Source organism: Cataglyphis hispanica, chromosome 18, assembly GCF_021464435.1.
Source record: "Cataglyphis hispanica isolate Lineage 1 chromosome 18, ULB_Chis1_1.0, whole genome shotgun sequence".
NCBI lineage: Eukaryota > Metazoa > Arthropoda > Insecta > Hymenoptera > Formicidae > Cataglyphis > Cataglyphis hispanica.
The window spans coordinates 2,519,170-2,546,393 of record NC_065971.1 but is presented as its reverse complement, the minus strand read 5'-3'; the positions used below and the strand labels follow the sequence as shown (position 1 = coordinate 2,546,393).

Below are 27,224 nucleotides of genomic sequence, written 5' to 3'. Positions count from 1 at the left end.
AAAATAGTTCCTTAACGCAAACCAACATTATGCAAGCGTATCACGTCAAAGTTCATTTTGCGAGATTCAGTTATGCGACTATGAATAAATTGTGCGAGAAATGACAGGCGGTTAATCGTCAGCTGTACATTTCTGTTATCGGTCTATATCTTCCGCGATCATGTGCTCAACGAATTTGATTCTATCTCCTGTCCCTTGAATCACGAAAGAGATTTGCCGGGGAAGTTTGCGATATCTCTATTCGCTGATCGAGTTGAACTTCGTCGCAATATTGCGCGCCCGGGAGCGCCAAAATTCGATCTTTAGTTGAGACCAGACCCCCGCGGGGTCGGTTATCTGATGATATGGAATGATAATGAATTCCAAACTTCCTCCGGTCTCCCTTAATAAACTTGCCGCTTTTCGTACGCGCTGCCATGATGTTTTATAATAATTTTACGACTTTTTACGTTTTGTCCGCTTTAATCTCCACCGTATGAATATTTCATGCGGATGAAATTGCGATATTCGAGTCTTTCATTTCATCTGAACAATAATAATAGAAAAGGAAAACAATAATGCTTTGTGTATTTTGGATATTGAGACATTAATTTTCTATTAAAACGAATCGAATGTATTTTACAGTTTGATAAAAAAAAAAAAAAAAAATACATAAAATAATCAGCGTATCATGCAACAGAAAGAAATATTTTTATATGAAAATATTCAAACCAGAGTATAAATCTAAAGATATATATGCTTTTTACATTTATTATTTTGGTGGGTAGAAGAAAAAAAGAATTTGACCTAGCTTTTTAATTAAGCATACTCTTCTGTCAAGATTTTTATTATTACGCAATTTTTTTCTCTACGTAATAATAAATATTTTTTTAAATTAATTACAAAAAAGAAATGAATAAATTTTTAACTGAATAAATCTGAACTTCTAAAACAAAATACTAAATTTTTTAATTAGTAAAAAATATCTGGAATAAATTATCAGAATTAATATCAATTGATATGTAAAGATTTATTTTAATTTAATAATTATAATAAAGTCATTTTAAATTATCATAAAAATTGCAATAATTTTTAACTATGTAATAATGTACATAAATAATTATTCACATTTAATTATAGTTTTTTTAACAAATTGTTCACGGTGTTAAATATGCACAATATTCTTTATTCGATTGATCTTACTTTCACGAGTTCGGGATTTATCTAAAAACCTGTGTCTCAGGTGCGGCAAGACAGGTAAGCGAAGAAGTCTCTGTTCTTCTTTCTCAAGAAGTTTCAATTCCGATGATTAAACGCGAGCATCGTTTGAACGGTGCTTGGTCTCGAGCGCCTCGTTCCTGTTTTACGGATTTTTGTTTTTATTTTTTAGACAAAAATGCAGTAAATCACACAGCGCATGGAGTGTTCTTGTTTTTATTAGAGAATAACCAAACAACATGACTGCATAGAGAGTCGATGTACATATTATGAAGTCGAGAAGATCTTTTTATATTTTTTTTTTTATACAAAATAAATGCTCATTTTTATTTCATTTTACATTTATATACATCTCATTATAAGTAATAATAAATTCCTTTCAAGTTGAAAGAAACTAGGAAAAACGAATTTTGAATGAATTATTATAAATAAATTTACTAGGGACATTTACTAGAAAAAAGAATTAATTTATAAAAAATAAAGTTGGATTTTACAAACTAGATAATGAACCATTTATGTCGTCCAGACATCGTCATTACTTTATTAAATACTTTATTAAATACCGACAATATCAAAGGTTCGGTAAATGACTTTGATTAAAATATCGATTATCTTATTTTGCGAACACATCCTTTTGCGAAGCTATGTTTTATTTGCTGATAATCAAGCTTTTCCCTCATGAGCGTTAGGGGAGAATTATGGTTCCCTACCGGTAGCTGCTAAATAATTATAGCAAGAAGCGTTCAATCTTTCAACATTGTCAGTGGAGTATATTAAGCGTCCGTGAAATATGTGCAGAAAAAAGCTATTATGGAGAAGAAAAATTGCTACAGCATATATATAATATATAAGTAATAAACATGCATCAAGAATCAAGGTATACATATTATTAATAGCAATATTCATTTTTATAGTAATATTTTTTGATATTTTCAAATGTGTTAAATTTAAAGATATATATATGTATACAATATATTGCACATTTTATTTATTTATTTTTTTTTTACTTAAAATGAAACCTTTTGCAAAACTTTTTGATTAACTCTCTTCTGTTTAAAAGAAGCACTATCGCTATCACATAATAATCACAGTATATCGAAATAAAACTATATTTTCCCACTTGTATTGTAAAATGAGAGGGCACAAAATATATTTCGCCGAATCATTAAACGAAACCATAAATAAACTTGAGAAAATCGTAAGGGACTTGATGCATATGGTGTCTCTCTTTCTCTCTCTAATCTCTCTAATAGCAGGTAGATGGACCAAAAATATTGAAGAAATAATGAATTAATCATAAAAAGTTGATATTCTCTTTGTGATGCTTTTCTTCGAGAAGAAAAATGAGTCGTTCGTTCGATCGAACGTGAAAAACTCGGCGTTTTTGGCGGGTTTCCCATTATTCGTTCTTTGCCTTAGGAAAATTTACCGTCGATTTCTCGAAGATGACGTAGCGCGGAGTAACGCTTCCTCAAGATGCATGGGAAATTATTGTCTTCGCTCACGCATTGAGGATCTCTCTTTGTTCATGAAAAGTCTTTTTCCACTGAAGACTCTGCTTCAAATGGCAGACGAGTCGACAGATTTACTTTCGACAATTCATGGCGGGGAAGCTATACGCTTGTCGATGTTCACATGGCAAGCAGAAAAATTTTAGTACTGTTTTGCGGTTACGTTATTTCTGGAAAGAAGGATGAACGGATTCTTTTTTTGGTACGCTATCTGGCAGGAAACCATGCTTTTTCCCACGCACAACATCCTGGAAAATATATCAGCGATAGTCTGCAGAACGTGAAACACAATCTCGTGCAAGATTTGCTGAAAAAATTCAGTACCGAATACAATGCTATATTTCATAGTTAAATTATTCAGCTTTCAACAAAATGGCGTATATATTCGTGAAGGAGCTCAGTTTTTTGTATTATTTTTATTTAAATATTTTTTAAATATTGTCTATAGTTTCTTTAAACATATTATATTAAATCTCTTTTTTTTTTTAAGTTACAAATTTTTATATTTCGTATGTTTTCATGTTTATAAAAGAGAGAAAGAACAAAAAAATATTCTTAAAAATATATTCTAAGAGATATTATAGCTCGACGTGAGATTTTTCGCATGTAATATCGTAAATGTAAACGACTTAACGAGGCGACGAAGCCGCCCTTAAATGTTGTGCGCGCTATAATTAGAGCTCGTAAGACCCGCGACGGGTTAAATCATTAAAGAAAGCGTAGGAAGAGCCGACTCTCCCTAATGCTCTTCAATTCATCTCCGCGAGCGAGGGCACGTCATCTGCCACCTTGATTTTTTACGATCATTAACTCGTCCCTGTATTTGCATTACAACATCTTGCCCGGGCATTCTTATTATCAGCAATAAATCGTGATAGAGTGTCTTTTTTGCTTGAGGAGATATTAAAAAGAGCAAATCATACATGTGATAACATTTTAATGATAACATTTATGTTATAAAATATGTTTATTTTAACATAAAAGGTGTAAATCAGTTTGGATTCTTTTATCTCAAAAGTAGATTCTTGAATAAAAATTATAAGCCTAAATGTTTTGCATATAATAAATTACTCCGCTTTTTTGTTAAATAAATTTGGTGCTTATTAAGGCAACATTCCGCTGGCTGCGGAATGTTGCCTTGAAAGCACACAAGATCGTTATAAGCATTAAGGTATGTAGAGTGAGATTACATCGCACGAGAGGACGAGTTTCTTAGACTTAAAAGCTATAAAAATACGAATAATTTCGCATTTCACATTGTTTCTTAAGCTAAAAGGTTAAATTAAATTAGCAAAATGTTTACTATTTAATAACAAAGAACTTAATCTGTGTATTATTTTGTTAATATTCCGTCGCGCTAATTCTTACGATTTTTTTATTGGCAAGTAACAGACATAGAAAAAAATTAAAGAATTTAATGTTTTTATAGATCCCAGAGGTATGACTGTTAGTCGATAAAACTACGAAGGAATGTAACAGCAGATTGCGAATGAATATAAGTCAGAAACAATTAATGTAATTGATCTTCTCCTCGCCATAAATAGTCTCTGACATAAAATAAAAATAGATGATCAATAAAGAACGCAATACACATCGCTCGTATGTAGGAGATATATGAAATTTATATAGATACGACTTTTTTTTACGTCCCACATACATATACCGTATGTAATCGAACACGATTCGATGTAACGGAATCAAACCCATTCAGTCTAATCATTCGGGTGTGTAACCGCTAATTGAACACTGTTACACATTTCGAATCGGGGATTTTTATAAAAAGAAATGCGCGGAATCATATCGGACTATATCGAATAACGAGAAATTTCCTCCCGGGAAATCAGTGATAATTGGAAGTAATTGAGCCGAGTGTGCCTCGAGTAGGAAAAGATTTCTCGCCCCCGCCGTCTGTTTTTGAAGATTTAATTCGTCGCCGGTCATTAATTACAACACGTCGGCTCGCTCCGCCGCATCATTTATAAAATTTTCACCGTAGTGCGCCGCGCGTTAATGGTGGATATCATATATAATATATATGTTTATATGGCGAGAACAAATTTTTATTTTGTCCATTCGATCACCCAAATTACTGCAAACGCGCGCAATAACACGTAAAAAAGAATTGCAAAATTTACACTGATCAATCGAATTTTTTTCACTAGAACGCGCAGTTTTAATGACATCCAAGTACCAGAATAGCCGATGGCGGACGGCGTCGATTTATGCGCGTCACATCGAGAGAGTGAGTGAGAGAGAGAGAGAGAGAAAGAGAAAGATTTTGCGATTTCTCACGCAATTTATTTGCGCCGAAAGTGGATTCAGCAATCGCACGTAAATCGGACATTTCTCTGAATATGTTATATAAATCGGGCGCGATAATCTTACTTTCCTTATTTTTCTCTCGTTCCGTGAAATAAACTAAGCTTTATGCTACAGAGCAGAGATACATATCGGAAAATAACGAGATAATAAGTCGCTATTCTCTTCGCACGTGTTCTAGAAATATAAACGGAGAAATGATGTAACGTGTTTTTTCTTTACAATTTCTTATACATGATACACGTTATCATTTTTCTTTGACATTTCGATACTTTATCATTACATTTATACGTATGCATGTTACCGTAATCAACGGATAGTAGCGACGGGATGATTTTGATTAATGATTCATAAAATGACGGATGAATTAAATCCTCACAGAGAGAAACTCGTTAAATTTATATGTGACATCGATTTAAATATAACCACTGAAATAGCAAGTTCAGTTTCAAATCTTTCACACAAAACTGTCATTATTCCATATTATTCCAATATTCGCATTAATATTCGCATTAAATATCTTTATTAAATCGTAATAAAAGAGAGATTTACAATTAAAAAGAATTTCACTAATACATATAAACCGTATTTTTTATTTACATTTAGTTGAGCAATTTGAATTAATTTAGAGATTTAATTTCGCAGAAAAAAAATATATCATATTTATATTTATATATAAATTAAACATTTTATTTTTTAAATGTAATAAAATATGTACAAAAAAAGGAATACAAAATTACAATTCTACTCGAAGAAACTTATTAAAATTTCACACAATAAAATTTTATACGATCTATATACACAAAAAATAATTTAGTTCAGAACACGCTATGTACCATAGCATCAGTTTTTACCTTCGCTAAAGTCTCAATTCGTGCAATTAAATGTTTAGGAAGAGGAGAACATCTCACATCTTGCTCAATCGTTCTTGTGGTCGGTCGTTAGGTGTGTGCGAAGTCATTAATTTCTTCAACTTCGAAAGGCTATCATTCGCACGATATTTAATGAAAAAAAAAAAGCTAGAAGAACTGCGCGTTGCGCAGTTACATGCTGACTACTGTGATTCAAATTTATTCAAATATATGCTGACAAATGGATCATAAGCAGATGGAGAGATACAGCGAGAGGGAATATTCATTCGTCAGAGTGATGGCAACACAGAAGAGCAATCGGTTAGGAAAGCTTGACTGCATTACAAAGATAGGTAGGAAATGTACGAATCTCTACATAGTTGTGTATATAATAGCGTTTCCGCAGCCCTTTCGAAACGTCATTCCGAAATGTTGCATCCACGAATTCTCATGCCTGAGCGCAAAGTGATGCTTATAAAACGGCATGGTAGAGAATGACAGGTTTTAATTCACCAGCAGACATATTTAAATTTGCGAGCACTCGGGGGATAGTCGGTAATATCTTCATCACCGCAATTCTTCAATAGAAATGTATTCGGAAACAAATGTACAAGAAATGTAATAGAAAACTCTATTATGATATATCCCATCTGACACAGTAATTATATTCTGTAGAATATAATTATTCGAAATACAATAATTTCCGCGCGAAGTCCGTGTACAATATTATTGTTACAGTTCTCTCAAATAAGTTGAATAAGTTGAATAATTAAGTTGAAAACAAACAAACAACTCAAGCAGGCAGAAATAAATAAATACAAACATCGTTTTAGTACATGTCATTACATAAACACAAAAAGGATTTGTCGAAATATTATATTAATTTTTAATTAACTTCCAAATATAATTCTATCAATTTAATATAATTAATAAATGTGTGTTTTAAGAGCAAGAATTTTTATCTATTTTTATATAAATCTTTTTTATTGAGTTTACAAAGTTTAAAAAAATTAAAACGAATAATTTTTATTTTACGGATATTGTTATTAATACAATCTTTATACAATTATTAGATATAAAATGTATATCAATCATTTCTTAATTTTTCAATTTTTTTTTTTTGTTAGCTTAATAAAAAAATTTATATAAGAATAAATAAAAATTTGTACTCTTAATAACACACATTTTTTATTATATTATATTATTATTATTATCTTATTTTATTATTTTTTATATATGTGTATATACAATAAATTTATTTTATACTACTCTTAACTCAAATGAGATTCGCGCTAGATTTTACACGAGGCTTGTACCATTTTCAAAAAAATGAGACAGTTTTTATCGGATGGAAGTACCGACTCGTTAAGCTCCGGAATGACCTAAATTAACCTTACGGGTGTAATTAACCCTTGAAATAAAAACTACGGCTGCTATCAATAACTAAGTTTGTCGCAAAGATGACAAGTAAATATTCATCTTACTAAGATCGTAAGTGCTTTTAAGAGTACATTTGTACGTATCACATTCGTTATCATTATATCATACATAAAACTGAAAGATCCATATGTGACGCAAAGCATGTAATTGAAGTGCAGAAAAGGATCTTAATGGGATTATTTCAGAATTAATTCACAATGTGTGTCACACTATGTGTCGACTATCAATCAATTTATGTCATGATATTCCCTGAAATTTATAACGCGATTCGTCGTCTTATTACTTTATCAAAGAAACATGCGCGAAAAACCTTTTTTTTTTCTACATTACCGTAATATTCTTAAAGCACCACATCTTCGTAATATTTCGTGGCAAAGGCAGTAAAAGGGACAGAAACGGGGTGACGCAATGTGCGAAGTACATTGGAAAGGCGAAGGGAAGACCCGGCGTGGGTATTCCCCGATCTCTCATTTCTCGCCGGAATCAACCGTATCGCGGTCGTTAACGAGAAAGCTACTCGTAAGGAGAAGCGCCTCGACGGCGCGCCGGCCTATTCATCGAGCTCTTCTACTCACGCCTCGCGCGTTCCGTCGCGCGTCGTATTAAAGACCAAGACTGCGAGGTCATTCGTTATCAGAGTCAAAGAAACATATTGCGGACACACGTTAAGTCTACAATGTTTTAACGGCTTAGCGAAACTCGCCGATGCAAACCCGCCGAGCCGAAATAAGGCGGTGGAAATAAAAACGGTGGATCAAAAGATTACGCGTTTCGTTTCTTTTTGTACTACATGAATGCACTTTTGTTCTTATCTTCTTCATCAAGCACACGTAAAACATACGTTGAGCCGTTTATTATATATACTTATACACAGAAACGGGAAAACGTAGTACATTATATTTGCTCTTTATTATTTTGCGTTATTTCAATAATTGAACAAAGCTTAAAACTCAATGCAATTGCAGATTATAATAAAAAATTATAAAAAATATATATAAAGCTTCATGTTTCCATTAGGCAGCTGGAGTTAGCATTATATTATTATATTATTAGATAGATATAAGGGATCTAGGGATCTAAGGGATAGTATCTCGAATCGCGATACAAAAGAAGTATATCTACGAACTACTTACGGACAAATTTGGAACATTGTACGCGTATAAATTCGCTGAAAAAAGTATAAGACCGGTTACAGTGTAGGTCAGGATCGATTACAGTATGCACTCGAATTCAGCGCATGGAAAACCCAAAGAGGAACGTGATAGCTTTGATCCAAATTGAGAGTTAGATCGGATATCAAGCTGTACCAGCGCATTTGGCATCACTGAATCTTTTATCGATACTCTTTCAAGCTCGATTGTTCGCGAGAGTTCAAGAGTTCCATCCTTTTTTAATCCCGTTTCGATACCAGCGCAATATCATACATTTCTGTCTTCTCGATATAACAATGTTTTAAATTGTGCTCTTTTTTATTTAAGATAACGAAACAATGATGTATCAATCATATTTTTCAAAGGAACATAACAAATGATGTTTTTATCTCAATAAATTATATCATTTTATCTGTGTGCATTTGTGTGCCCGTCATGCGTCATGATATAAGACGTTTTCACAGAAATACGAAATTTCACACTCGATTCTATTTTCATGGAGGGTACACTATCATGAGAGGAATCCATCGCGCACTGAGATGCTCGATATAAAGTTTTAGACTCGCTCTTCTCAAATTTATTCTCTCGAAGTAAAATATATATATATATATATATATATATATATATATATATATATATATATATATGTATAAACGTTGGAAACTTTTTTATTCTCGCGCGCAAACACTCAGCATTGCGCGTTTAGGACACGTGTACGTGTGAAGAATGAATAATAACGTAGAATATTTGAAAAAATGTTGAATAAATTTAATTTCTTAGAGAGAGGTTTTTTGACAAGAGATTTATATTTAATATCTTTTTAGCTTTTAAAATTTTCGTGAGAAAATTATCAAAAAATTTTAACATTTTTGCAATTATGATTACATTAATAAAAAAAAAAAAACTTTTTTTATCTCATTACCGATATACTTGTGCACATTTTTCATCTATTTAATTTTCATGCATAATTCCAGAAGATAGAATTTGTACCCGAATTCAGTGGAAAGACAAAATTGCATATGCCCGTAATTTGCGCGCAAATCTCCATGAGACAATTAATTATCCGACCTTCTTCTAATTCAATGAATTTATGATTATCTATATGCTACCAGTATAGGTGCCGAATTACCGCCACATACATTCATCCTTAATTCTCCTTTTGTTAAATGGCACCAGAAATAAATTGATGGTTGCGCATACCAAATTCCTATTCCTATTCCTTGCGACTTTCTCTCACGAATATTCAACCAACATATTAAACTCGGCCATTACGCAAGAGATAATATTCAAGGCGTAGACGATAAAGATATTAGTAGGCGTAAAAGATATTATTGTCATGTCGCATGCCAAAGTGTGGCGATCTTTGTTTCGATGGAAAGCACAAGACATTTCTGTATTTTTCATCGATTCGTGCGACGCGTTTCACACGTATAAGAAAACTATTTACCGGATAATTATTTCAAGAAAGGAAAAGAAAAATTGATGGTACTCGTTTCTCTGGCCCATATGGCCAACATCTTGTGAAAATTCAGCATATCAAACTTTTTAAAAATCTCTATTTTAATTAAAAACATGAGTATATAAAAGCCTACAATTTTGTAAAATTATATTATTTATATATTATATTATTATGATATTATTCTCATATTATTTGAACACAATTCCGTTCTAATGCATAACTGATCTTTCTCTCTATTATTGATTGCACAAAATACTCAGAAGAACTTTCAATGTATAAGTGACTGAATTGCACGAAAACGGGCATTTTTCTAGCACGCAGTAATGCACGTTGAAAATGATTTTTCTTTAGCTTGTCAACCTGACATTAATCTTCCAGCAAATATTTACACTACTACATGATAACAGAGAGCAAAAATTTATCTATTCTATAATAGCTACTAAAACCATAAAATTATACCATAAGATATTATCGTGACATTTTTTTCTTGTCTCTCGCTTATTTGAATTTTTGATAAAATACTTCAGGAAAATATCGCAAACAGTACTGTCATTGCGGTTAATGAATTATTTAAGCAGCTTCTACGCTTGCTTTGCAAATTATAGGAAAATAATAATAAACCGAACCTCTCCGCCGCATTCTAATCGACGACAGGCAAGAAATCCGCTTACCCTTCGCATCGTGTAAACGGTAACGGAAAAAGGAACGATAAAGCCGATACTGTGCGGCGACATTCGGGAGGAAGAGCAATTAGAGGATGCAAATAATCGTTGACCTGGAAAAAAAGTAAAGAAACACCTGTCCGATTCTCACATGGATATTTTGTCTCAATTTAATCTTGCGCCCTTTACTATCATCTTAACGCGTGTACGCAGCACACAAATGCTACTATGTTGCTGCTAATTGGCTCACGATCGATAACCACGCAATTTGAGTACTTAATCGCAAGCTACACTCGTGGCGTGATCTAAAGCGTGGACACGTTTGCTTATACATTCGCGTGTTCGTTAATTATCTGTCATCCTAATTCTTTGCGTTAAATTTGTGTATCGATTTTGAGATAGATAAATCGTACGGAAAATAAAAAATAATAAAGTTTATTGTCGCCTATTGATAGCGTGTGTAATATATATTATTCTTTATCGCATAAAAATAAAGAAAATCTTTTAAGCTTCTTTAAATGCCTCCTAAAAAAATTTTAGCGACTGTAACATATCATCGCATTTTATTCAACATTGAAAGAATACTAGAACGTATCCTATTATAGGATCTTGCGATCTCTGCTGACGATAGTAAGTGGCAAATGCCAATAAAGCGAAGATATCGGACGTAAACGAAACCTGCATGCCTCACCGTGTGACCAGAATAAAACGGTTTATATATTTGTATCGGAAACTGTTAACTTTTGACCGTATAAGCGACCGTATAAGAAAAATCTTATATTATCGTACCTCTTACATGTGTACTTTTCCAAAAGTATATATATATATATATATATATATATATATATATATATATATATATATAAAATTGTTCAACTATCTATACGTTTATCACTTTTTATCCCTCTTTCATCGAATCAAAAATTAGATTACATTTCAAATCCAATAATAAACTGCGATAATGATTATAAGCAGCAAGCAATATAATTTCACAAAACGAAACTATGTTCCGTTAATAAAATTAAGAAGTATCCGTCGCTCGAGCGAGAGCTAAATAATTATCGTGGAAGTAATTATTGTGAGAATAAAAGCGAGAAAAGATGAACTCACCAGTATGTGTACGTTGCTACAAATTAATTTACGTTGCGGTGGTGACGCTCTTATTGGCAAAATTACCGTCCAAGTAGATGTAATTACTACAACGAATAACGATACGAAACGCTTTCGTTCCGATGCATCCAAATCAATTTGAACTGAAATAAATATTACGTTAATAAATAGTAAAAATGCAAAAAACTTTTATCAAGAATTTATTAGAGAAAGAAATAAGAAACACACGATTCTTTAAAAAGAAGATTTACGCTTCAGTAAAACATATTTGATTTAATTTTTTATAACTAAACATTTCTTTATAATCTAATGTATGTAAAAATAAAATAATGTGATCAAAATATGTATATGTTAAATATGTATAAAGAAATGAGAAGGAAATTGTTTTCTATTAAAATCTTTCCTGTTGACTATATAATACAAAGTTAAGAAAAAAATTGATTCAAATCACGTATAATTATAATTATTATTTTATTTCTCTCTCCAATTTTTTCACTTTTTAATAATTTAATTTAATAAATTAAATAAAATTATTTTTTAAATATAAACATCGAAATCTTACCTGTTACTTTGTGTATTCCTCGATTATTATGTGTGTGAAGTCTTAAAATCTTCTCAACTTCTTCAATCGCATAAGTATTATAATTCTCCTTCAGGTAAGAGGACGATATCGGTCCTTTATGCTTCATTTATCAATATGGCGTAAAAATCTCGTAATTACTTCTCACGTAATACATCTTTTCAATCTTATTTTTATCGACTAATACGTTTTACATCGCATAAAGACCTGCTCGTCGATCATATTTTTGCTTTCCTTTACAGCAAATTATTTGCAAACATTGATCATTGAAACCGGCTATTATTATTCCACGATAGCCTGCTTGTCATTTCGATCTTGTGAAAAACAGTCTAAGAAATTCCTGACCATTTATTCCTTCGATCTTTATACACTTGATCTTTTTAATGTTCTTCCCTCACGAGCACGCGAGTTCATTGACATCCCGGCCACTGCCCGATTGTTTTCTCTCTCGACTCTCGTCTCGTCTCACCGATTCAGATCCGCTTGCTCTTCAATCTGTCAAATTCTGACTGTTAAATTTTTGATTCTTTTTTCGCAAGACTCGAAATCCGCGGAGGACCCATCACCCATTAACTTTCCTTCCCCTCGCTGTGTGATGTCGATCCAAAAATTCTCCTCGTTCCATCTGCATCATCTCGATTGCGCGCAGCAGAAGTTAACTATAAAATCAACTTAGATCTCTCCGATAATCGCGGATATGCCGATATCACGCTCAAAATCTCCTGATAACTCTTTTCGTCGATCTCCTCGATCTTTCTTATTCGATCATCGAATTCGTCGATCTTGTAAAACGAACAAAAACTTCCCGATTGATCTATGACGAATCGATTATCAGGACGAAAATCTCACGCACGCAGAATCCAGCGTAATGCGAGAGCACGCGACGCGTATAACGTACACGTTGAGACGACGATCCGGAAAGAATCCGAGCGCGAAACACCGGCCGGTGTCGAACCTCGTGGAGGTGCCTGATGACTTGTTGGCTCGCGTCGCGGAGTAACGTGTCGCGCGCGACACACGGTGTGGGTGGAGTGCGCCCCTCGCCGGGTGGCCAGGTCGGCGACCGTCGTCCGTATTACAAAACTCCGTGTCCTAGCGAATGGCTTGTACCGGCGGCGCGCTCGCAACTGGAATCCTGGATTTCGGATGAGAGCTCGCTCTCAAGAATCAAGCACGCAGGCGCCGAGGACTGAACGTCTCTCTCTTCCTCACGCGCCGACTCGCCTCGTTTCTCTCTGTCTTCCTTACTACTACCGCCTGCCGGTGCTCGCCTGCTCCTGCTTACATGCCGGGTGGCTGATACCGGAGTAACCTACCCCTGTCTGTAACTACCCCTGCCTGGTTACCTGTCTACCTTCCTCGTCTCTGACCCTGCCTTCTTTTTCACCGCCTGTGTCTCGGAAAAGACGCGCGAGCTATAAATAATTATTACGATGACGTGAAGTCGACGAGCGTAATCATTCTTGCTTTCTGACGTAGTCTTTTTTTTAATGACGTTGAGATGCGTCCACGCGGTGCATCTATAATAAATGCATCAGGCTAATTGCGTCAACCTGGTCGATCGGCCTTGAAGCGTTTTAAGTGAAAGCGATTACGTGATTCGTAGCGAACGGTCGCAAAAATGTGTGTGTATATATGTGTGTGTGATAAATCTTTAAATGTTTCACAATCTTCTCTTATTTAATTTGCTTTTTTTTTTGAAAAAAAAGTCTTGACAGTATTTTCACAAGAATCGCTTTACAATTCTCATTTAGTTGTAGGCAAACTAAAGTCGCCGATTAAGCAAATATATTTCGCTGACCTTTTACATATTATTATATTATCTTATAAAAAAAAAATCTCATTATGCGTTAGCTGTCATCCGCCAGGATGACGCAAGCAGTATTCCTTTCTAGGATTTTTGCTGCTACTCGCGCAGTTACGTGAGCCCTGTTAAGGGTGGTCTTGTCATTCTACTTGTTTAGTCCTTTGCTTATACGTGCCTCGTGTATTTTTGCTACAAACCTGCACTATCTACCTACACATTGACATTTATACTCCACTGCACCGGCCTAGCGTAGTTCGAAACTTTTTATTTGCGTATGAAAAATTTTAATCCGGTTTTAATTTAGAGAAGCTTCACGTGAATAATTTTTATGAAAAAAATACCACCTCGGTATGTGCTTTGAGAAAGATTACAGTAATGACAAAAGCAATTTTTATTAATAGCATTCCCATAGCGAATTTTCAATATTACGTATGTAATGTTACTATTAGATTTGCAAGAACATTGCATAGGGAATCTACGTAACTACTACGTACTAGCTAAATCCCGAGATAATATGTGTATTCAAGGGGCAGTTTATAGCGATACAACACACTGTCCATACTAAATATGACTTACGAATTAATTATTACTGAAGTTATAAAGAGCGATCACATTAACTAAATAGCATACAGAATTATTATGACTTTTTTTACTTTATATCATATAACGGCATACCAGATTAAAAGCCGCACTTAATCAAAGCGACAATAATATGAAGACGTGTCGGCTATTAAATTCTAAAATTTAATTTCTCTACATCTTGCTATAAATTCTCAGCACGCGTATGTTACAAGTGATACAATTTACATGAATGAAAGCGAGACGAAACAGAAAATCGACACAGCTGAATATATAATACATATCTCGCGTCAGCATATATATGACCTTGTACCTGAATGTTTGCGCATTTTTTATATATTTTTAATAATATATTTTTGCTATACGGCTTCAACGACATGTTGCAGCTTGATGTGCACTTATCGGTTACTTGTATCGGTTCGCCTACGCGCTGTACATCGCGACCATTCTAGCGTATGTATTGTTGTTACGTTAGCCATTTTCTATGTCGCTGCGTGACATTTACGACCTTTGCGTCGTGATACCCCTCACAACATCCAGGCAAACGCATTCATGTTCCTGTTGCTTTCAACTCGATTGCGTACGGAATTATATGTTGCGTTCAATGCAACTAATCTTCCATAAATGAGGCTGAATCCTTTTGATAGTCGACATCAGCCAATTAGCTTACGCTCTAATTATTTCTTGTCCCTAATGTCATACGTAATTGCATATGATTATTCCATATTTATTAGAATTAAAAATATTAATATGTAGTTAATTAATTATACATGTATATAAAATTATTATTATTATTAATTATTATTATTAATATTTAATTAAATTTTTGTTGAATGCACACAGTCTCTCGTATACGTTATCATTTATCACACTGATTTTTTATTAAATATGCTGCTTATTTTCTATATTATATTATGCGCAACATATTAATGTTATTATATTTCTACTCCTACGAAGTTTGATGTTATACATATATTTTTCTGGCTCTTATTTTTTTTTAAATTTTATTCTATCCTATTTTTTCCAATACTAAACACAATTTTTTCACTCGATTGACTCAAGCAATCAATGTGAGGGGTCCTTTTTTAATACTTTTTTTCCCTCGCGCGAAAAGGGAGTTTTCTAAGCAATTTTATTTCTTGTTTTCTTTGTATTTATTCTTATATCTTCGTCATCTTGTGCGTCTTAGAAATAACTTAATAGAATATTGATCTGATCGAAGAACGTTATCCGCGTGTACAGGCAAGACACAATATACAAAGTGTTCAAAAAAGATGGTATCAAATTTTAGGAATATGTAGTAACAACAATCCAAAAAGTCTCAGAAGTAGTATTCCAAAATCTATTTATTTCCAAAATATTTTCTGTTATTAAATAAATTCAATCTACTTTTTCAAGAAAAGCGGATAGGAGATACAATGTGGCGGTCAAGTTGCATGGCTACCTCTGTCACTGGATTTAAATCCGTTAGATTTTTATTTATGGGGATACTTAAAGAGCACGGTATACATCACATTAGTTGATACATTGAATGAATTGATATAGAAAACTGTTGTCAACAAATATTGAAATAAACCTGAAATTTTTGAACGTATTCTTCAACGAGAAAACGTGCCGAATTTATTTAATAATAGAAGATGCTTTATAACTCCGCAATAAATGATTTTTGGAGTACTACTTATTAAGATTTTTTTCGTTTTTATGAGTATTACACAATTCTAAAATTTGGTACCATCTTTTTCGAACATCCCGTATATACAGATCTTTCGCGTATTTACGTTACACAAAATTTTATGCATTTTTCAATATGCGCGCATAATGCTTGACCGCAAACAGGATTTATCTATGGAGCGTCACATCTTACGTCATAATACTGGCTCACATTGCGCCTAGCTAAGAATGTGCCCCTGCGTCCTTTCATATTGCATTCGGCGAAGTGTTGCAATAAATGTCAGAAACTACAACCTAGTACATACTAAGTTGAGACCGAGCGTAAACAGGTCGTGCAATTAGACAGATGGATTAGCTTGCCGCCTCTATCCATGTCCACCTCTTTCACGCGAGAGAAGTTACATTCCATAGCGAGTGCGCATACCGCATTTACGCGAGATGACACGTCCGCGAAAATTACTGCAACAGGGTACTGCATTTTCGGTTACATACATAAACTTTGTAATGTCGCAAGTGACAGATTCAGTTTGTCAAGTTTTCCGTGCGAGGATAAAATTTTTAATAATCGAGCGATAATAATAAAAAAAAAAAGCATTTATGTATGCTTATATAATATTTCTTACGTGCGCGAGATTATATTTATACGGAGATTATATTTTACGGATCTTTCCGACATTTTTATAATTTTAATTATAAATAAGTATTTACAAAGGCACGCATCTATAATAATGGACATTCTTCTCTGTTGATACGAATTAAAAAACCATGAGCTATGCGGCGTCTATACTCGTTATATTGTCGGACTAAAATATCTCGCGACCGATACTTTGGTTACAAAAGGTTAAAAACAATGTGGAGCGTATGTGCATAGAGAGAAAGAGAAGGAGAGGAGAAGGAGGGAGGGACGATTAAAATTCTGCATCGACCAACACGTTATAAATGCCACGAAAATAAGAGAAAGAGCATGTTCAACAGTGGAACATGCGTATATTATTTCAGACAATGTTTCATGCGGCAGATTTACATATCACGTATAAACGGGTTTTTTTTTTTAACGTTATGTTTTGTATAGAAACGTTTAATCTTTTACCATTACGTGCATTACGTAATTTGAGAAAATGTGAGATATCTCTCTCTCTCTCTCTCACATACTCTGTTTTTTTTTCCATATTTTTAGTATGATATCCAATTAATTTTATAATTTTTATAATTATATAAATCTTGCGAGAGAGATATTTATGCATGCGCGTACAGAGTTCTTTTCTCTAAATTTATCGCGCAAACATTTATGCACATAAGCATTTATATGCATATAAACATTCATATGCATAAATATACTCGTTATAAATTACTTCATTGAAACGGTCTTTCACTATGCAAAGATATATAAAATCTATTGCAGTTTGGGGAAAGCACTTCAAAGTACCAGTATGTTATATATTGGCATAAGTTAGAGTGCATCTTTATTAAACATGTACAAGATTACGTGTGCTTGAATTTCATATGGAGGGAAAAAGCAGAAGGAAAAATGCTGTTTGTTTTCTTTTGAAGAGAGTACTATGAATGAGAAAAAGAATTAAGTAAAAATAGAATTTGTTCACGAAATAGCTTCTCTTTATTAACAAATTCAATTGGACGTTTTTTGACATTTTCTAAAATTCTGCATTTTCCAATTAGATGCTCCAATTAATAACAGATTGAAATTATCGAATACATTTTAAAAATTGGAATTTTTTTAAAAGAATTTGGATATTTCTAGAATTATTCTCCGATACATGCCGTTATTACATTTTGAATTGCAAGGATCAAATGACAAAACAATTTTCAGAATCTGGTCTTTCTGTAAATTTTAATGAAATATAAAATTTTCTAATGCTAATCACGAATTCACGATAAATTATATTATATCCCTTCAATATAGCCGGTCTCACATTTACTTGAGCGATCGAGCGTATAAAATTCGTTTTGCTTCAAATTTCGTGATTGGCATATTGCCATGTCATGTCTCGGAAAACTTTTGTAGAGAATGTCATAATCAGAAAGACAAAAATCTGAGACGTACAAAAGTCTCGGTCTCGAGTGAAAAATATAAAACAATTCGAAGGGATATTCGTCGCGTCTGAGTGATCATGCTTTACCACAATTAGTACTCTCTGAATTAATTAATTAATTGCGTGTAATTACGCGTAACCGGTGATTTGCAATGCTCATTCTATACAGGAATACCGTTTGAAATAACGTTTCAATTATCGATCTCATAATTTTATAATTATGAATAACCATAATTATAATAATACGTCTGCCAGATAATCATACAATATAAAATATACTTCAAATAAGTGTTTTATGAAATAAAAAGATATTGCAAACAATAAATATTCAAATTTATATAATTTTTTATTTGAAGAAATATTTTTTTTAGACATTTATGTGAAGGGATTAAAATATTGTAAAAAGAAAAGAAATAAAATTATCTCTTCAAACGTGAGACCATATCTTGCGAATTGTTAAGAAAACATAGATTTAATTGTTAAATATCGTGCTATGTATTTTATCCGCACACGTGCGGATAAAGGAAACTTGCTTAGTATATCGATAATCAATCGACAACTTGGACCACCTTACGTGTAGTTCTGCCTACCATCTGCTTTCCTGTTACACTTTCCCTGGATTTCCTATTATTACGCAGCAGGAGCACCTGATACTACCTCCGATTTGGCTTAGGTAATTCGTCGAGGGTTTGCAGATCAATAATAAGAAACCGTATAGGTTTCTAGCTCTCCTCTAGATATCAATATATTATGCTGTCTTAAATAGTATACTTTTAAATTTAATTAATTAATAATTAAAAATTAAATAATAAAATGTTAGGTAAATGAACATTTTTAAGTAATAAATCGTGTCAAAACACGCAAAATGATAATCCAACATACAAATTAAATTTCTTACACATCAAATATCATCCGTCATTTATTATCCGTCTTATCTAGAAGTAAACTCAAAGAGCAAATGTTAAAATAAAATTTTCTTCCTATCGTGTGTTTCTTGTAAATACTTCTTTTGATTATTTTCTTTCGCAGCTTCCGAGATCTCTCGCTTTAATTATGCAAATCTCGAATGAATGTTTTTCAAGGCGAGAAGTTTATCGATTTATATGTTAATTATCGAATTAATGCCATGTTATTTTAACGTACTCCTGTACGCGGTCTTACCACCCAAGTACTAATGCGTATAAGTGCGCTTTAACCAATATCGGGGATATGCGAGTGTTCTTGATGCACGTCAGTGAGAGAAACTATCGGAGAAATTCTCTGCCCGCATCTACAGATGGACACGATACTCGAAATCTCGTGCAAATAAGGTATATGCATGCAGGTATCTACGCACGCGCGCGTTTCGCTCCACGTACCCACACTTTCGTACATATACGCAATCGAATGCGAATTTATAGCGTCTCGACAACGGCGTCGATGCAGAAACGGAATATCATTTCCCAAGTGTGCGTCCGCGGACGGAGAATACCAATATGGTCAGAATACAGCCGGCGGCGGCAACAGCGGTTATATCCGGGTCACATATTAGCGAGATTCGTAATTGTCTCGACAAATGCATCGAAATATCGGAATAATAGATGTATGCAAATGAAGATATTAGATTTACTTTTAATTAGAATATATGATTGCTTGCTAAAAAAAAATATATGTGTGTCGCGAAAAAGGAAATGATTTATAATAAATTGAATAATAAAGCGATTATGATTAAGAAAAAGATTTTGACAATATTTATCGCGTCTTATATGCGTAGGGATGATTATTATATTCTCTTAGATGCTGCATCGAAAATATTAATTATTGCGGTGGTAGTCGCATTATTTATGGTAGATGCTTTATTGGAAAGCCATTTGTCTCCAAACTATTTGTAAAGATATAAAAAAGAAACATTATTGTGAACAGTATAAAGCACGCATTCGAGGTGAGCTTATATATCACAGGATTACTCCCGATAAATAGCGAAGAAAATTTTTCACGATCGAGAATCTATGGAGAAATAACTCATTGTCGAATAATCTCTAGAAAAACATGCAATATCTGAAAATGTGTTTTTATGTGTCCCGCGAGACTGGATGATTATACTCTAAAATAACTTTTCATTATATTTTATATGCACACACACATACAGACTAATAATTAAATCATAAAAATAATAATATCTAGAAAAGATTTTTTGCAGACCACGTATGTGTGTGCATATATGAGTAATGTTGCGAATGACGTGTGTAATTATTTTTAATTTGTAAATGAAAGAGAGTCGTATGCTGTGAAATGGAATAAACAATAAATATCGACTTTATGTCAACGGAGATTGAATGGGGTATAGCTTGTAGAACATTTGCCGATTAACATTTTACCGTAAGCATATGCAAATGTGTCCGATGGGAAGGGAAATGAATATTCATGGGTCTTAATCAGAAAAGAGAGGGAGAAATTTCCCAAGCTTCGTTGTGATTAATCTTTAACCGCGCGCTACAGTTTCAATGACGTTATATATATATATATATATATATATATATATATATATATATATATATATATGCATGCCAAGACAAATCGCGCAGTTAAATTCAAAAGTAAACCTCATACCGCCTTTAAAACACGCGATTCTCTTACCGTCACGTACATGCACCATGTCCGTTTTGAAATAAAACGGCGATTTACATCCGGCGTATTGCATCAAATTCATTTTTACAAAATCATAAATCCCGCACCGACGCCAAAGGGATCCGTATACAAAAAAAATCTATCTTGTTCGCGGAAAATAGGAACGAGAGCCAGCGCGAGACTCGCCGGTCGTTACTTCGTATCACGAGACCGTGGTACGATAAGTCTCGTCAAAGAATTTTTTTCTCATTTTACTCACCGCGTAACTTCAAAGTCGCAAAAAAAATCACCGACTCAGCAATTTTCGAACAACCGCGTTTGAATCACAAATGTTTTAGAGACTTGCAGTGAAATTTAAATCCGTCATTTCTACTATCATCGAACCATCATCAACCAACCTTTTCGAATGACCTACTCTCCCTTTCCCTTTGAGACACCTTTTTTTTCTTCCTTTGTAATGTAACCGCAAGTCATGTGTAATTTCAAAGCTTGCTTAATGTCAAAAATAATAATGTTAAAAAACAGAATAAAATTTTAATATGAAATAATTTTTATTATCTAAATATATCTCTTGTGCAAAAATATATTTTAATGTTTTTAATAGTTTATCAAATTGTTTATGTGATGTGACATATTACATACGTTTGAACTATCTCATAATTAACTTTATTCGAGATTGAATTACACAATATTTTTATAATAATTTTAATATAAAATATATATTACAACATATTATAATATTTAATGTTATTGTAATTTATTTTTTTTAATTTTCCTGAGAATAAGTTTAAGTTGGATTATTATTATTATGTATTGTAATTTTATTTCTAATTTTTTTTTAATGCCTAACAATCCCTATAGCCCTAACAATCCTACTTGCTGACTGAATCAGCAGAAATCCGAGATTTAAAGAACGTATCCCTACTCGCGTGTCCTACTTGCGTGCCCTAATAGAATGCTTTAATAAAATACACCGTAGGTTGCTTCCGTTGGGCCAGTTGGACTTACCTTTCGTTAATCCTGGCCATATTAATTCTGGCTACATCTAGTCAGAGAGTTTCGACCCCTTATCAGAGGTCGATGAAGAAAAAAAATTTCTTTCGTTGCCGGCTAATTATTGTCGCCGGGGTACACGAACATAATTTTATGCTCGTTTATGACATGATAGTTTGTCATGCATCGTTGTAATATAACTTTACTTTAATCAATCTAATGCCAAGTCATCAATCAAATTTAATAATTGATTGAAATAATAATATTTAATTTAAATAAAATAAAATTATAAAAATATAAAAAAATAAAATTAATAAGTAATGTAATTTATATTAAAATAAAATGAATAAAACATTTATGTGTCACATGGATAATTTGACGATTTAATTGATTGAAGTAACAATGTTTAATTTTAATAAAATAAAATTAAATTAAATTATAAAAATATATAAAATAAAATTAATAAATAATATAATTATATTATATTATATTATTATATTATATTATATTATATTATCCATGTGGCACATAAATGTTTTATTCATTTTATTTTAATATAAATTACATATTATTATAGTAAAACGATGCATGACAAAATTGTCAAAGCTTTTATTGATATGATAATAAAGATGAATGGGCTATGAAAAATATTTTATATTTTTTTCAACTTTTTATTTTAATTTATATTTTAAATTATGTTTCTAATATGTTTTAATGCATATTTAAAAATTCTATTGAAACTTATTTGATTTCATCTACTCTAGCCCATCCATTTTGAGGCAACGGATCTATTTACAATTTACAATCTACACTTGCATCTACAATATCTACGGATCCGTCACCTCAAAATAAAATAAAATTTCATTACTCACCGGCACTGACGCGCAACAGCGGAGATTTGGTCTTGAGGCTACGTTGTCTGCAACACACAAATATAAAATCCAAATTATAGCAACGTTTAAAATAATTAATATTTCAAAAAATTATTATTGTACGCATCGAATTTTATATCCGATAATAATAAGTATAATAATAAGAAGGTATATAAATATGAAGTAATTTTATAAATTTAAAAAAAAAACTTTTTTTTTAAATAAAAACTCTTATAATATGAGTCTCTCTTGTTTAAACTATTCAAACAATGATCGAATCGAATTAATGCATGTACGGGATTTATAATAATTAATATAAAAATAATAATACTCACCCTTGGGTTGCTCCGCCGATGCAGGATGCCTCTCCTAGGCCTCCTCCTCCTCTCAAGTTGATTCACACGCGCGATACTTTAAACGGCACTCCCGCACTTTTATTAAAAGACACTTCCGCACTTTTACGCGCGATACTTTGGACGACACTCTCACACTTTCAAACTTCGGCACGATCAAACCCCGTTTAACGCGAGAATCATACTACGAGTCGACAAGTATCACTTTATTGCTCGAGCGTTGCTCGATATGAATGATAACAAGGCTATAAGACATTAACAATAGCGCGCTAATGTTTATCGCCAAGGCTGAATACAATGTTATTGTTTTCGCGGCCGAAAATATGTTGCGTACTATGACGTGTATACGGTGTCGAATATTAAATAATATATAAGTATTTTAAATTATAGATTAATTATTTAATAAACGATTAAAATATCATGGATCTTATTATTATGTTAATCATTATTCGAACCTGCGATTTGATTACGCGTTCTCTAGCCGCATCATATTTAAATTGTCGAAAAGTCAAACTATAAAGTATCGAATAAAATATAATTAAAAATCAAATATTTTTAAAGAAATAATTATTGTTTATAAAGAGAGAAAGAGAGAGAAAGATCGTGATAAAACAATAATTAACAATTTTGATTCTAATCATTTCGATTTTTGATTAAAACATCACGCAAAATACGCGCTTCGAAATTTATTCGTTACGATGTAATTATGTATTATTCAAAAGTTAAAGTGTGTGAAAGATAATTAATTAATTATAATCAAATTATTTCCCGATACATATCGCGATCGCGTTGAGTAAAGAATTTGATGGAATGTCTCGCGTTCTACTTCCTTACTGTTCGAGTGTCGCCGTGAGAATAATAAAGCCGTAACGTTAATAGCGCGCCAATGTTTACATCGTCAAGGCCGTATACCATGTTATGTTTTGATAATTTGTTGCCGAAATATTTTCTGTACTATGACGTATACACAAACGGAATATTAAATTATACATGTATTTTAAATTGTAAATCAATTATTAAATTAACAAATAATATATAAAGGAGTTTATCGTTAATTATTCGGATCTTTGATTCAACTATTTTATTGCGCAATCCGAATCATATTTAAACCATCGAAAAGTCGAACGATAAAGCATTGGATAAAATATATTTAATTTTTAATATTTTTAAAGAAATAATTGTTATTTAAAAAGACAGTGGGGAGAGGGAAGGGAAGGGAGGCAGGGAGATGGAGAGAGAATTAATTATATCAAATTATCTCCCGATCCTTGTCGCGATCGCGTTTAGCGATCTGGGTAGCACATCACGATATAAAAGAAATTTTTAACATTTTTATGCTCAAACCAATATTGCAAAAAATATCGCAATTTTTTTTTATTATTTTTGTCTATTATTATATATAAAAACTAAATTTTATAATATTTTATACAATACGCACGCGTATAATATTCTAATAATGTCCTGTACAGCTCTCATTAAAATATCTACTTTTGAAAAACATATTAAATCGACTACTGGCAATATTGTTACTCTCTTTTTCACGATGCACTGACGACATTACTTTATATCAAAAAAAGCTTGTCATAACTGAGCGACACATTTAATAGTTTAAATATTAAATGGGTGTGTAATTTTTATTTAATTTATTTTGAAAAAGTAGAAAACTAGAATTAATATGTAAGTAATTATATACACATACACATAAAATAAATGGTGCGCGAATAACGCGCGTTTAGAGTAATCTAGTATTGCGCAAAAAGTCCAGGGACCACAAACTATTATCCTGCGTGCGCTAAAATATTTTATTTTTATTTAAATCATTTATTACGTTACCGCGTATATATTTTTATGATGAATGCTATCAAAATAATATAATATCTTAATATATATTTTACATGACATTTTAAAATTTTTTTAATGAATTTTAAAACCTTTTAAAATGATAATCACACACAGAAATGAACGCATATATAAGCATATATATTTTTTATAACTATTTCACAATTAATATTTTTTTCGAAATAATATAAACGATTATTATGTATTAATTTAATTAATTAAGGATATATTTTTAAGTGTATGCTCTAATTATAAAAAACACATATCTATATATACATTTTTAGATTGAAATTCTCTGGCACGAAACAATTAAGCACAGCGACGAATAATCAATTTTTGCAATTGTTCGAGACAAAAATATCATAAACGACCAATACGATTCTCATTAGAAGGCAATTTCAGATGCAGGAAGGAGAGATGAGACATCCAATTAATATTCATTCGAGCTGCGTTACAATGAAGAAAGCTTCTAAATATCACTTAATCGTTTGATTGTCCTGAACATAATTAAATTGCGCGGATACAGAGAAGAAAACTCTTTCCATTCGACCATGATTAAACACAGACAAACACAACGAACCCCAACTTCTTAGGAACTACTTGACTTCAATACCCGATTTGCTACCTTTATTAAAGGCCTAAGATAAACCTTTTAATTTACTCTTATATTCAACGTGTCTCCTTCGATATCGGCGAATTGAATTGAGAGAAAGAGAGATACAGAATTAGAGAAGAATAATTTACTTTATATAGAATAATGATTTTTTTCCATTAACTAAATTGCAAAAGATTAAATTAGAGATTTACAATAAATTCAACTGGAAAATAAATAAATTTAAACACACGAAATTAAATATTACAGAATATTTTTCATTAAATTTATAATATTTTCATTATCGTTTTATCGCATTGAAATACACAAAGGCAGATATTGCTTTATAAATATTTGAGTAGATAATTCAATAAAAAAATTCTATATAAAAAAATAAATAGAATTAATTTTTTTTAACGATATCTCTAGGAGAAAAGCTGTTTCTTTCAAGATGACATTATTATCATTAAGCTAACTAATTTATTTAAAGAAAGCCCACACACCACACTTAATGCCAAGTTATTTTTCTTTTAAGAATACAAAAGGAGAAGTTATAAAACCAATAAAACTTGTTTTAGAAAGAATCCGTCTCGTAAGTGGGAATTCTTGGTCTTATGACAAAGTTTGCCAAGCATAAGAGAATCTCGGTCATACAAAATCAATGCTTGTTCGCAGGTACTCCTAAAATAGAAGTATCTCCTCCCGAAACTGCCTTTGATTTTCAGCTACATAGAAAATTGAATTATCAACGAAAAAAATGTCATACAAGAATTTCGAAAGAAACAATTTTAAAAGTCATCGCCTATATTCTTGCTTTATAAAGAACAACAGTGATAGTATTTCCACTACTGCTGTTTATCTTCTAGCAATTTGTCTTTTAATTTCCTCTTCCATTTGTTAGTAAAATAATTTAGTAACTTGTAAAGAGATAGTTTACTTGTCTTTTGAAACTGCATATTTTATATAAACTGGCATCGACATTGAGATATCTTTTACAGAATTTATTTATTTTGCATAAAGTACTATCTTGTTATGCTCATGGAAGTGTTTGTACTCTATTAATGTTTTTAATACATTATATATATATATATATATATATATATATATATATATATTTAAAAAGATCCTAAAAATATAATAAAAGAAATTATTTTTCTCAAGAAACATTGGTCCCTTTCGTCAAGGTCTATAAAAAGTTATAAAATGTATTATTAGAATGTAAGATGGGCTGTCTTAAAGCTTATGATAAATTTAATTACTTAATTACTTAATTAAACTTTGTGCAACTTAAAATTTACTTTAGTAAACTATGTTTTCCGCGTTCCGAATAATTTGATGCAACGCGGTTTATTTTTCAGTAATTAATCAATTTTACCTACTCAAACTGTTTTAATCACTAACAATTGTTCTTGGAAACTCTCTAAATTATGTCTTTCATTCTTCGCATTCTCACGAATAATTCTATTAATTTTTAATAATAAATTATCTCATAAAGCGAGCCGTTTAAAAACGAAGTATTTAATTTTATCGTACAAAAATCAATCGTATATATTCTTTTTTTATAAAATAAGATATTTAAA

At 32.0% G+C, this 27,224-nt stretch overlaps 3 protein-coding genes across 4 annotated transcripts in view; 2 read left to right on the top strand and 1 right to left on the bottom strand.

Annotated features, from left to right (window-relative positions):
* LOC126856230 (uncharacterized PE-PGRS family protein PE_PGRS46-like) overlaps positions 1–13,343 on the bottom strand; it is a 131,250-nt gene extending 117,907 nt beyond the window's left edge. For both annotated transcript variants that reach the window (XM_050604551.1, XM_050604550.1), the window contains exons 1-2: positions 12,263–13,343; positions 11,701–11,843 (exon numbers count right to left, since the gene is read on the bottom strand). The gene's annotated coding sequence lies outside the window, so the exon portion shown is untranslated. The remainder of the gene's footprint in view (positions 1–11,700; positions 11,844–12,262) is intronic.
* The window catches only part of LOC126856232 (uncharacterized), a 64,283-nt gene that overhangs the window by 12,060 nt on the left and 24,999 nt on the right, over positions 1–27,224 (top strand). The window lies entirely within an intron of this gene.
* Positions 1–27,224, top strand: part of LOC126856225 (uncharacterized) — a 63,376-nt gene that overhangs the window by 21,040 nt on the left and 15,112 nt on the right. The gene's annotated exons all lie outside the window — the stretch shown is intronic.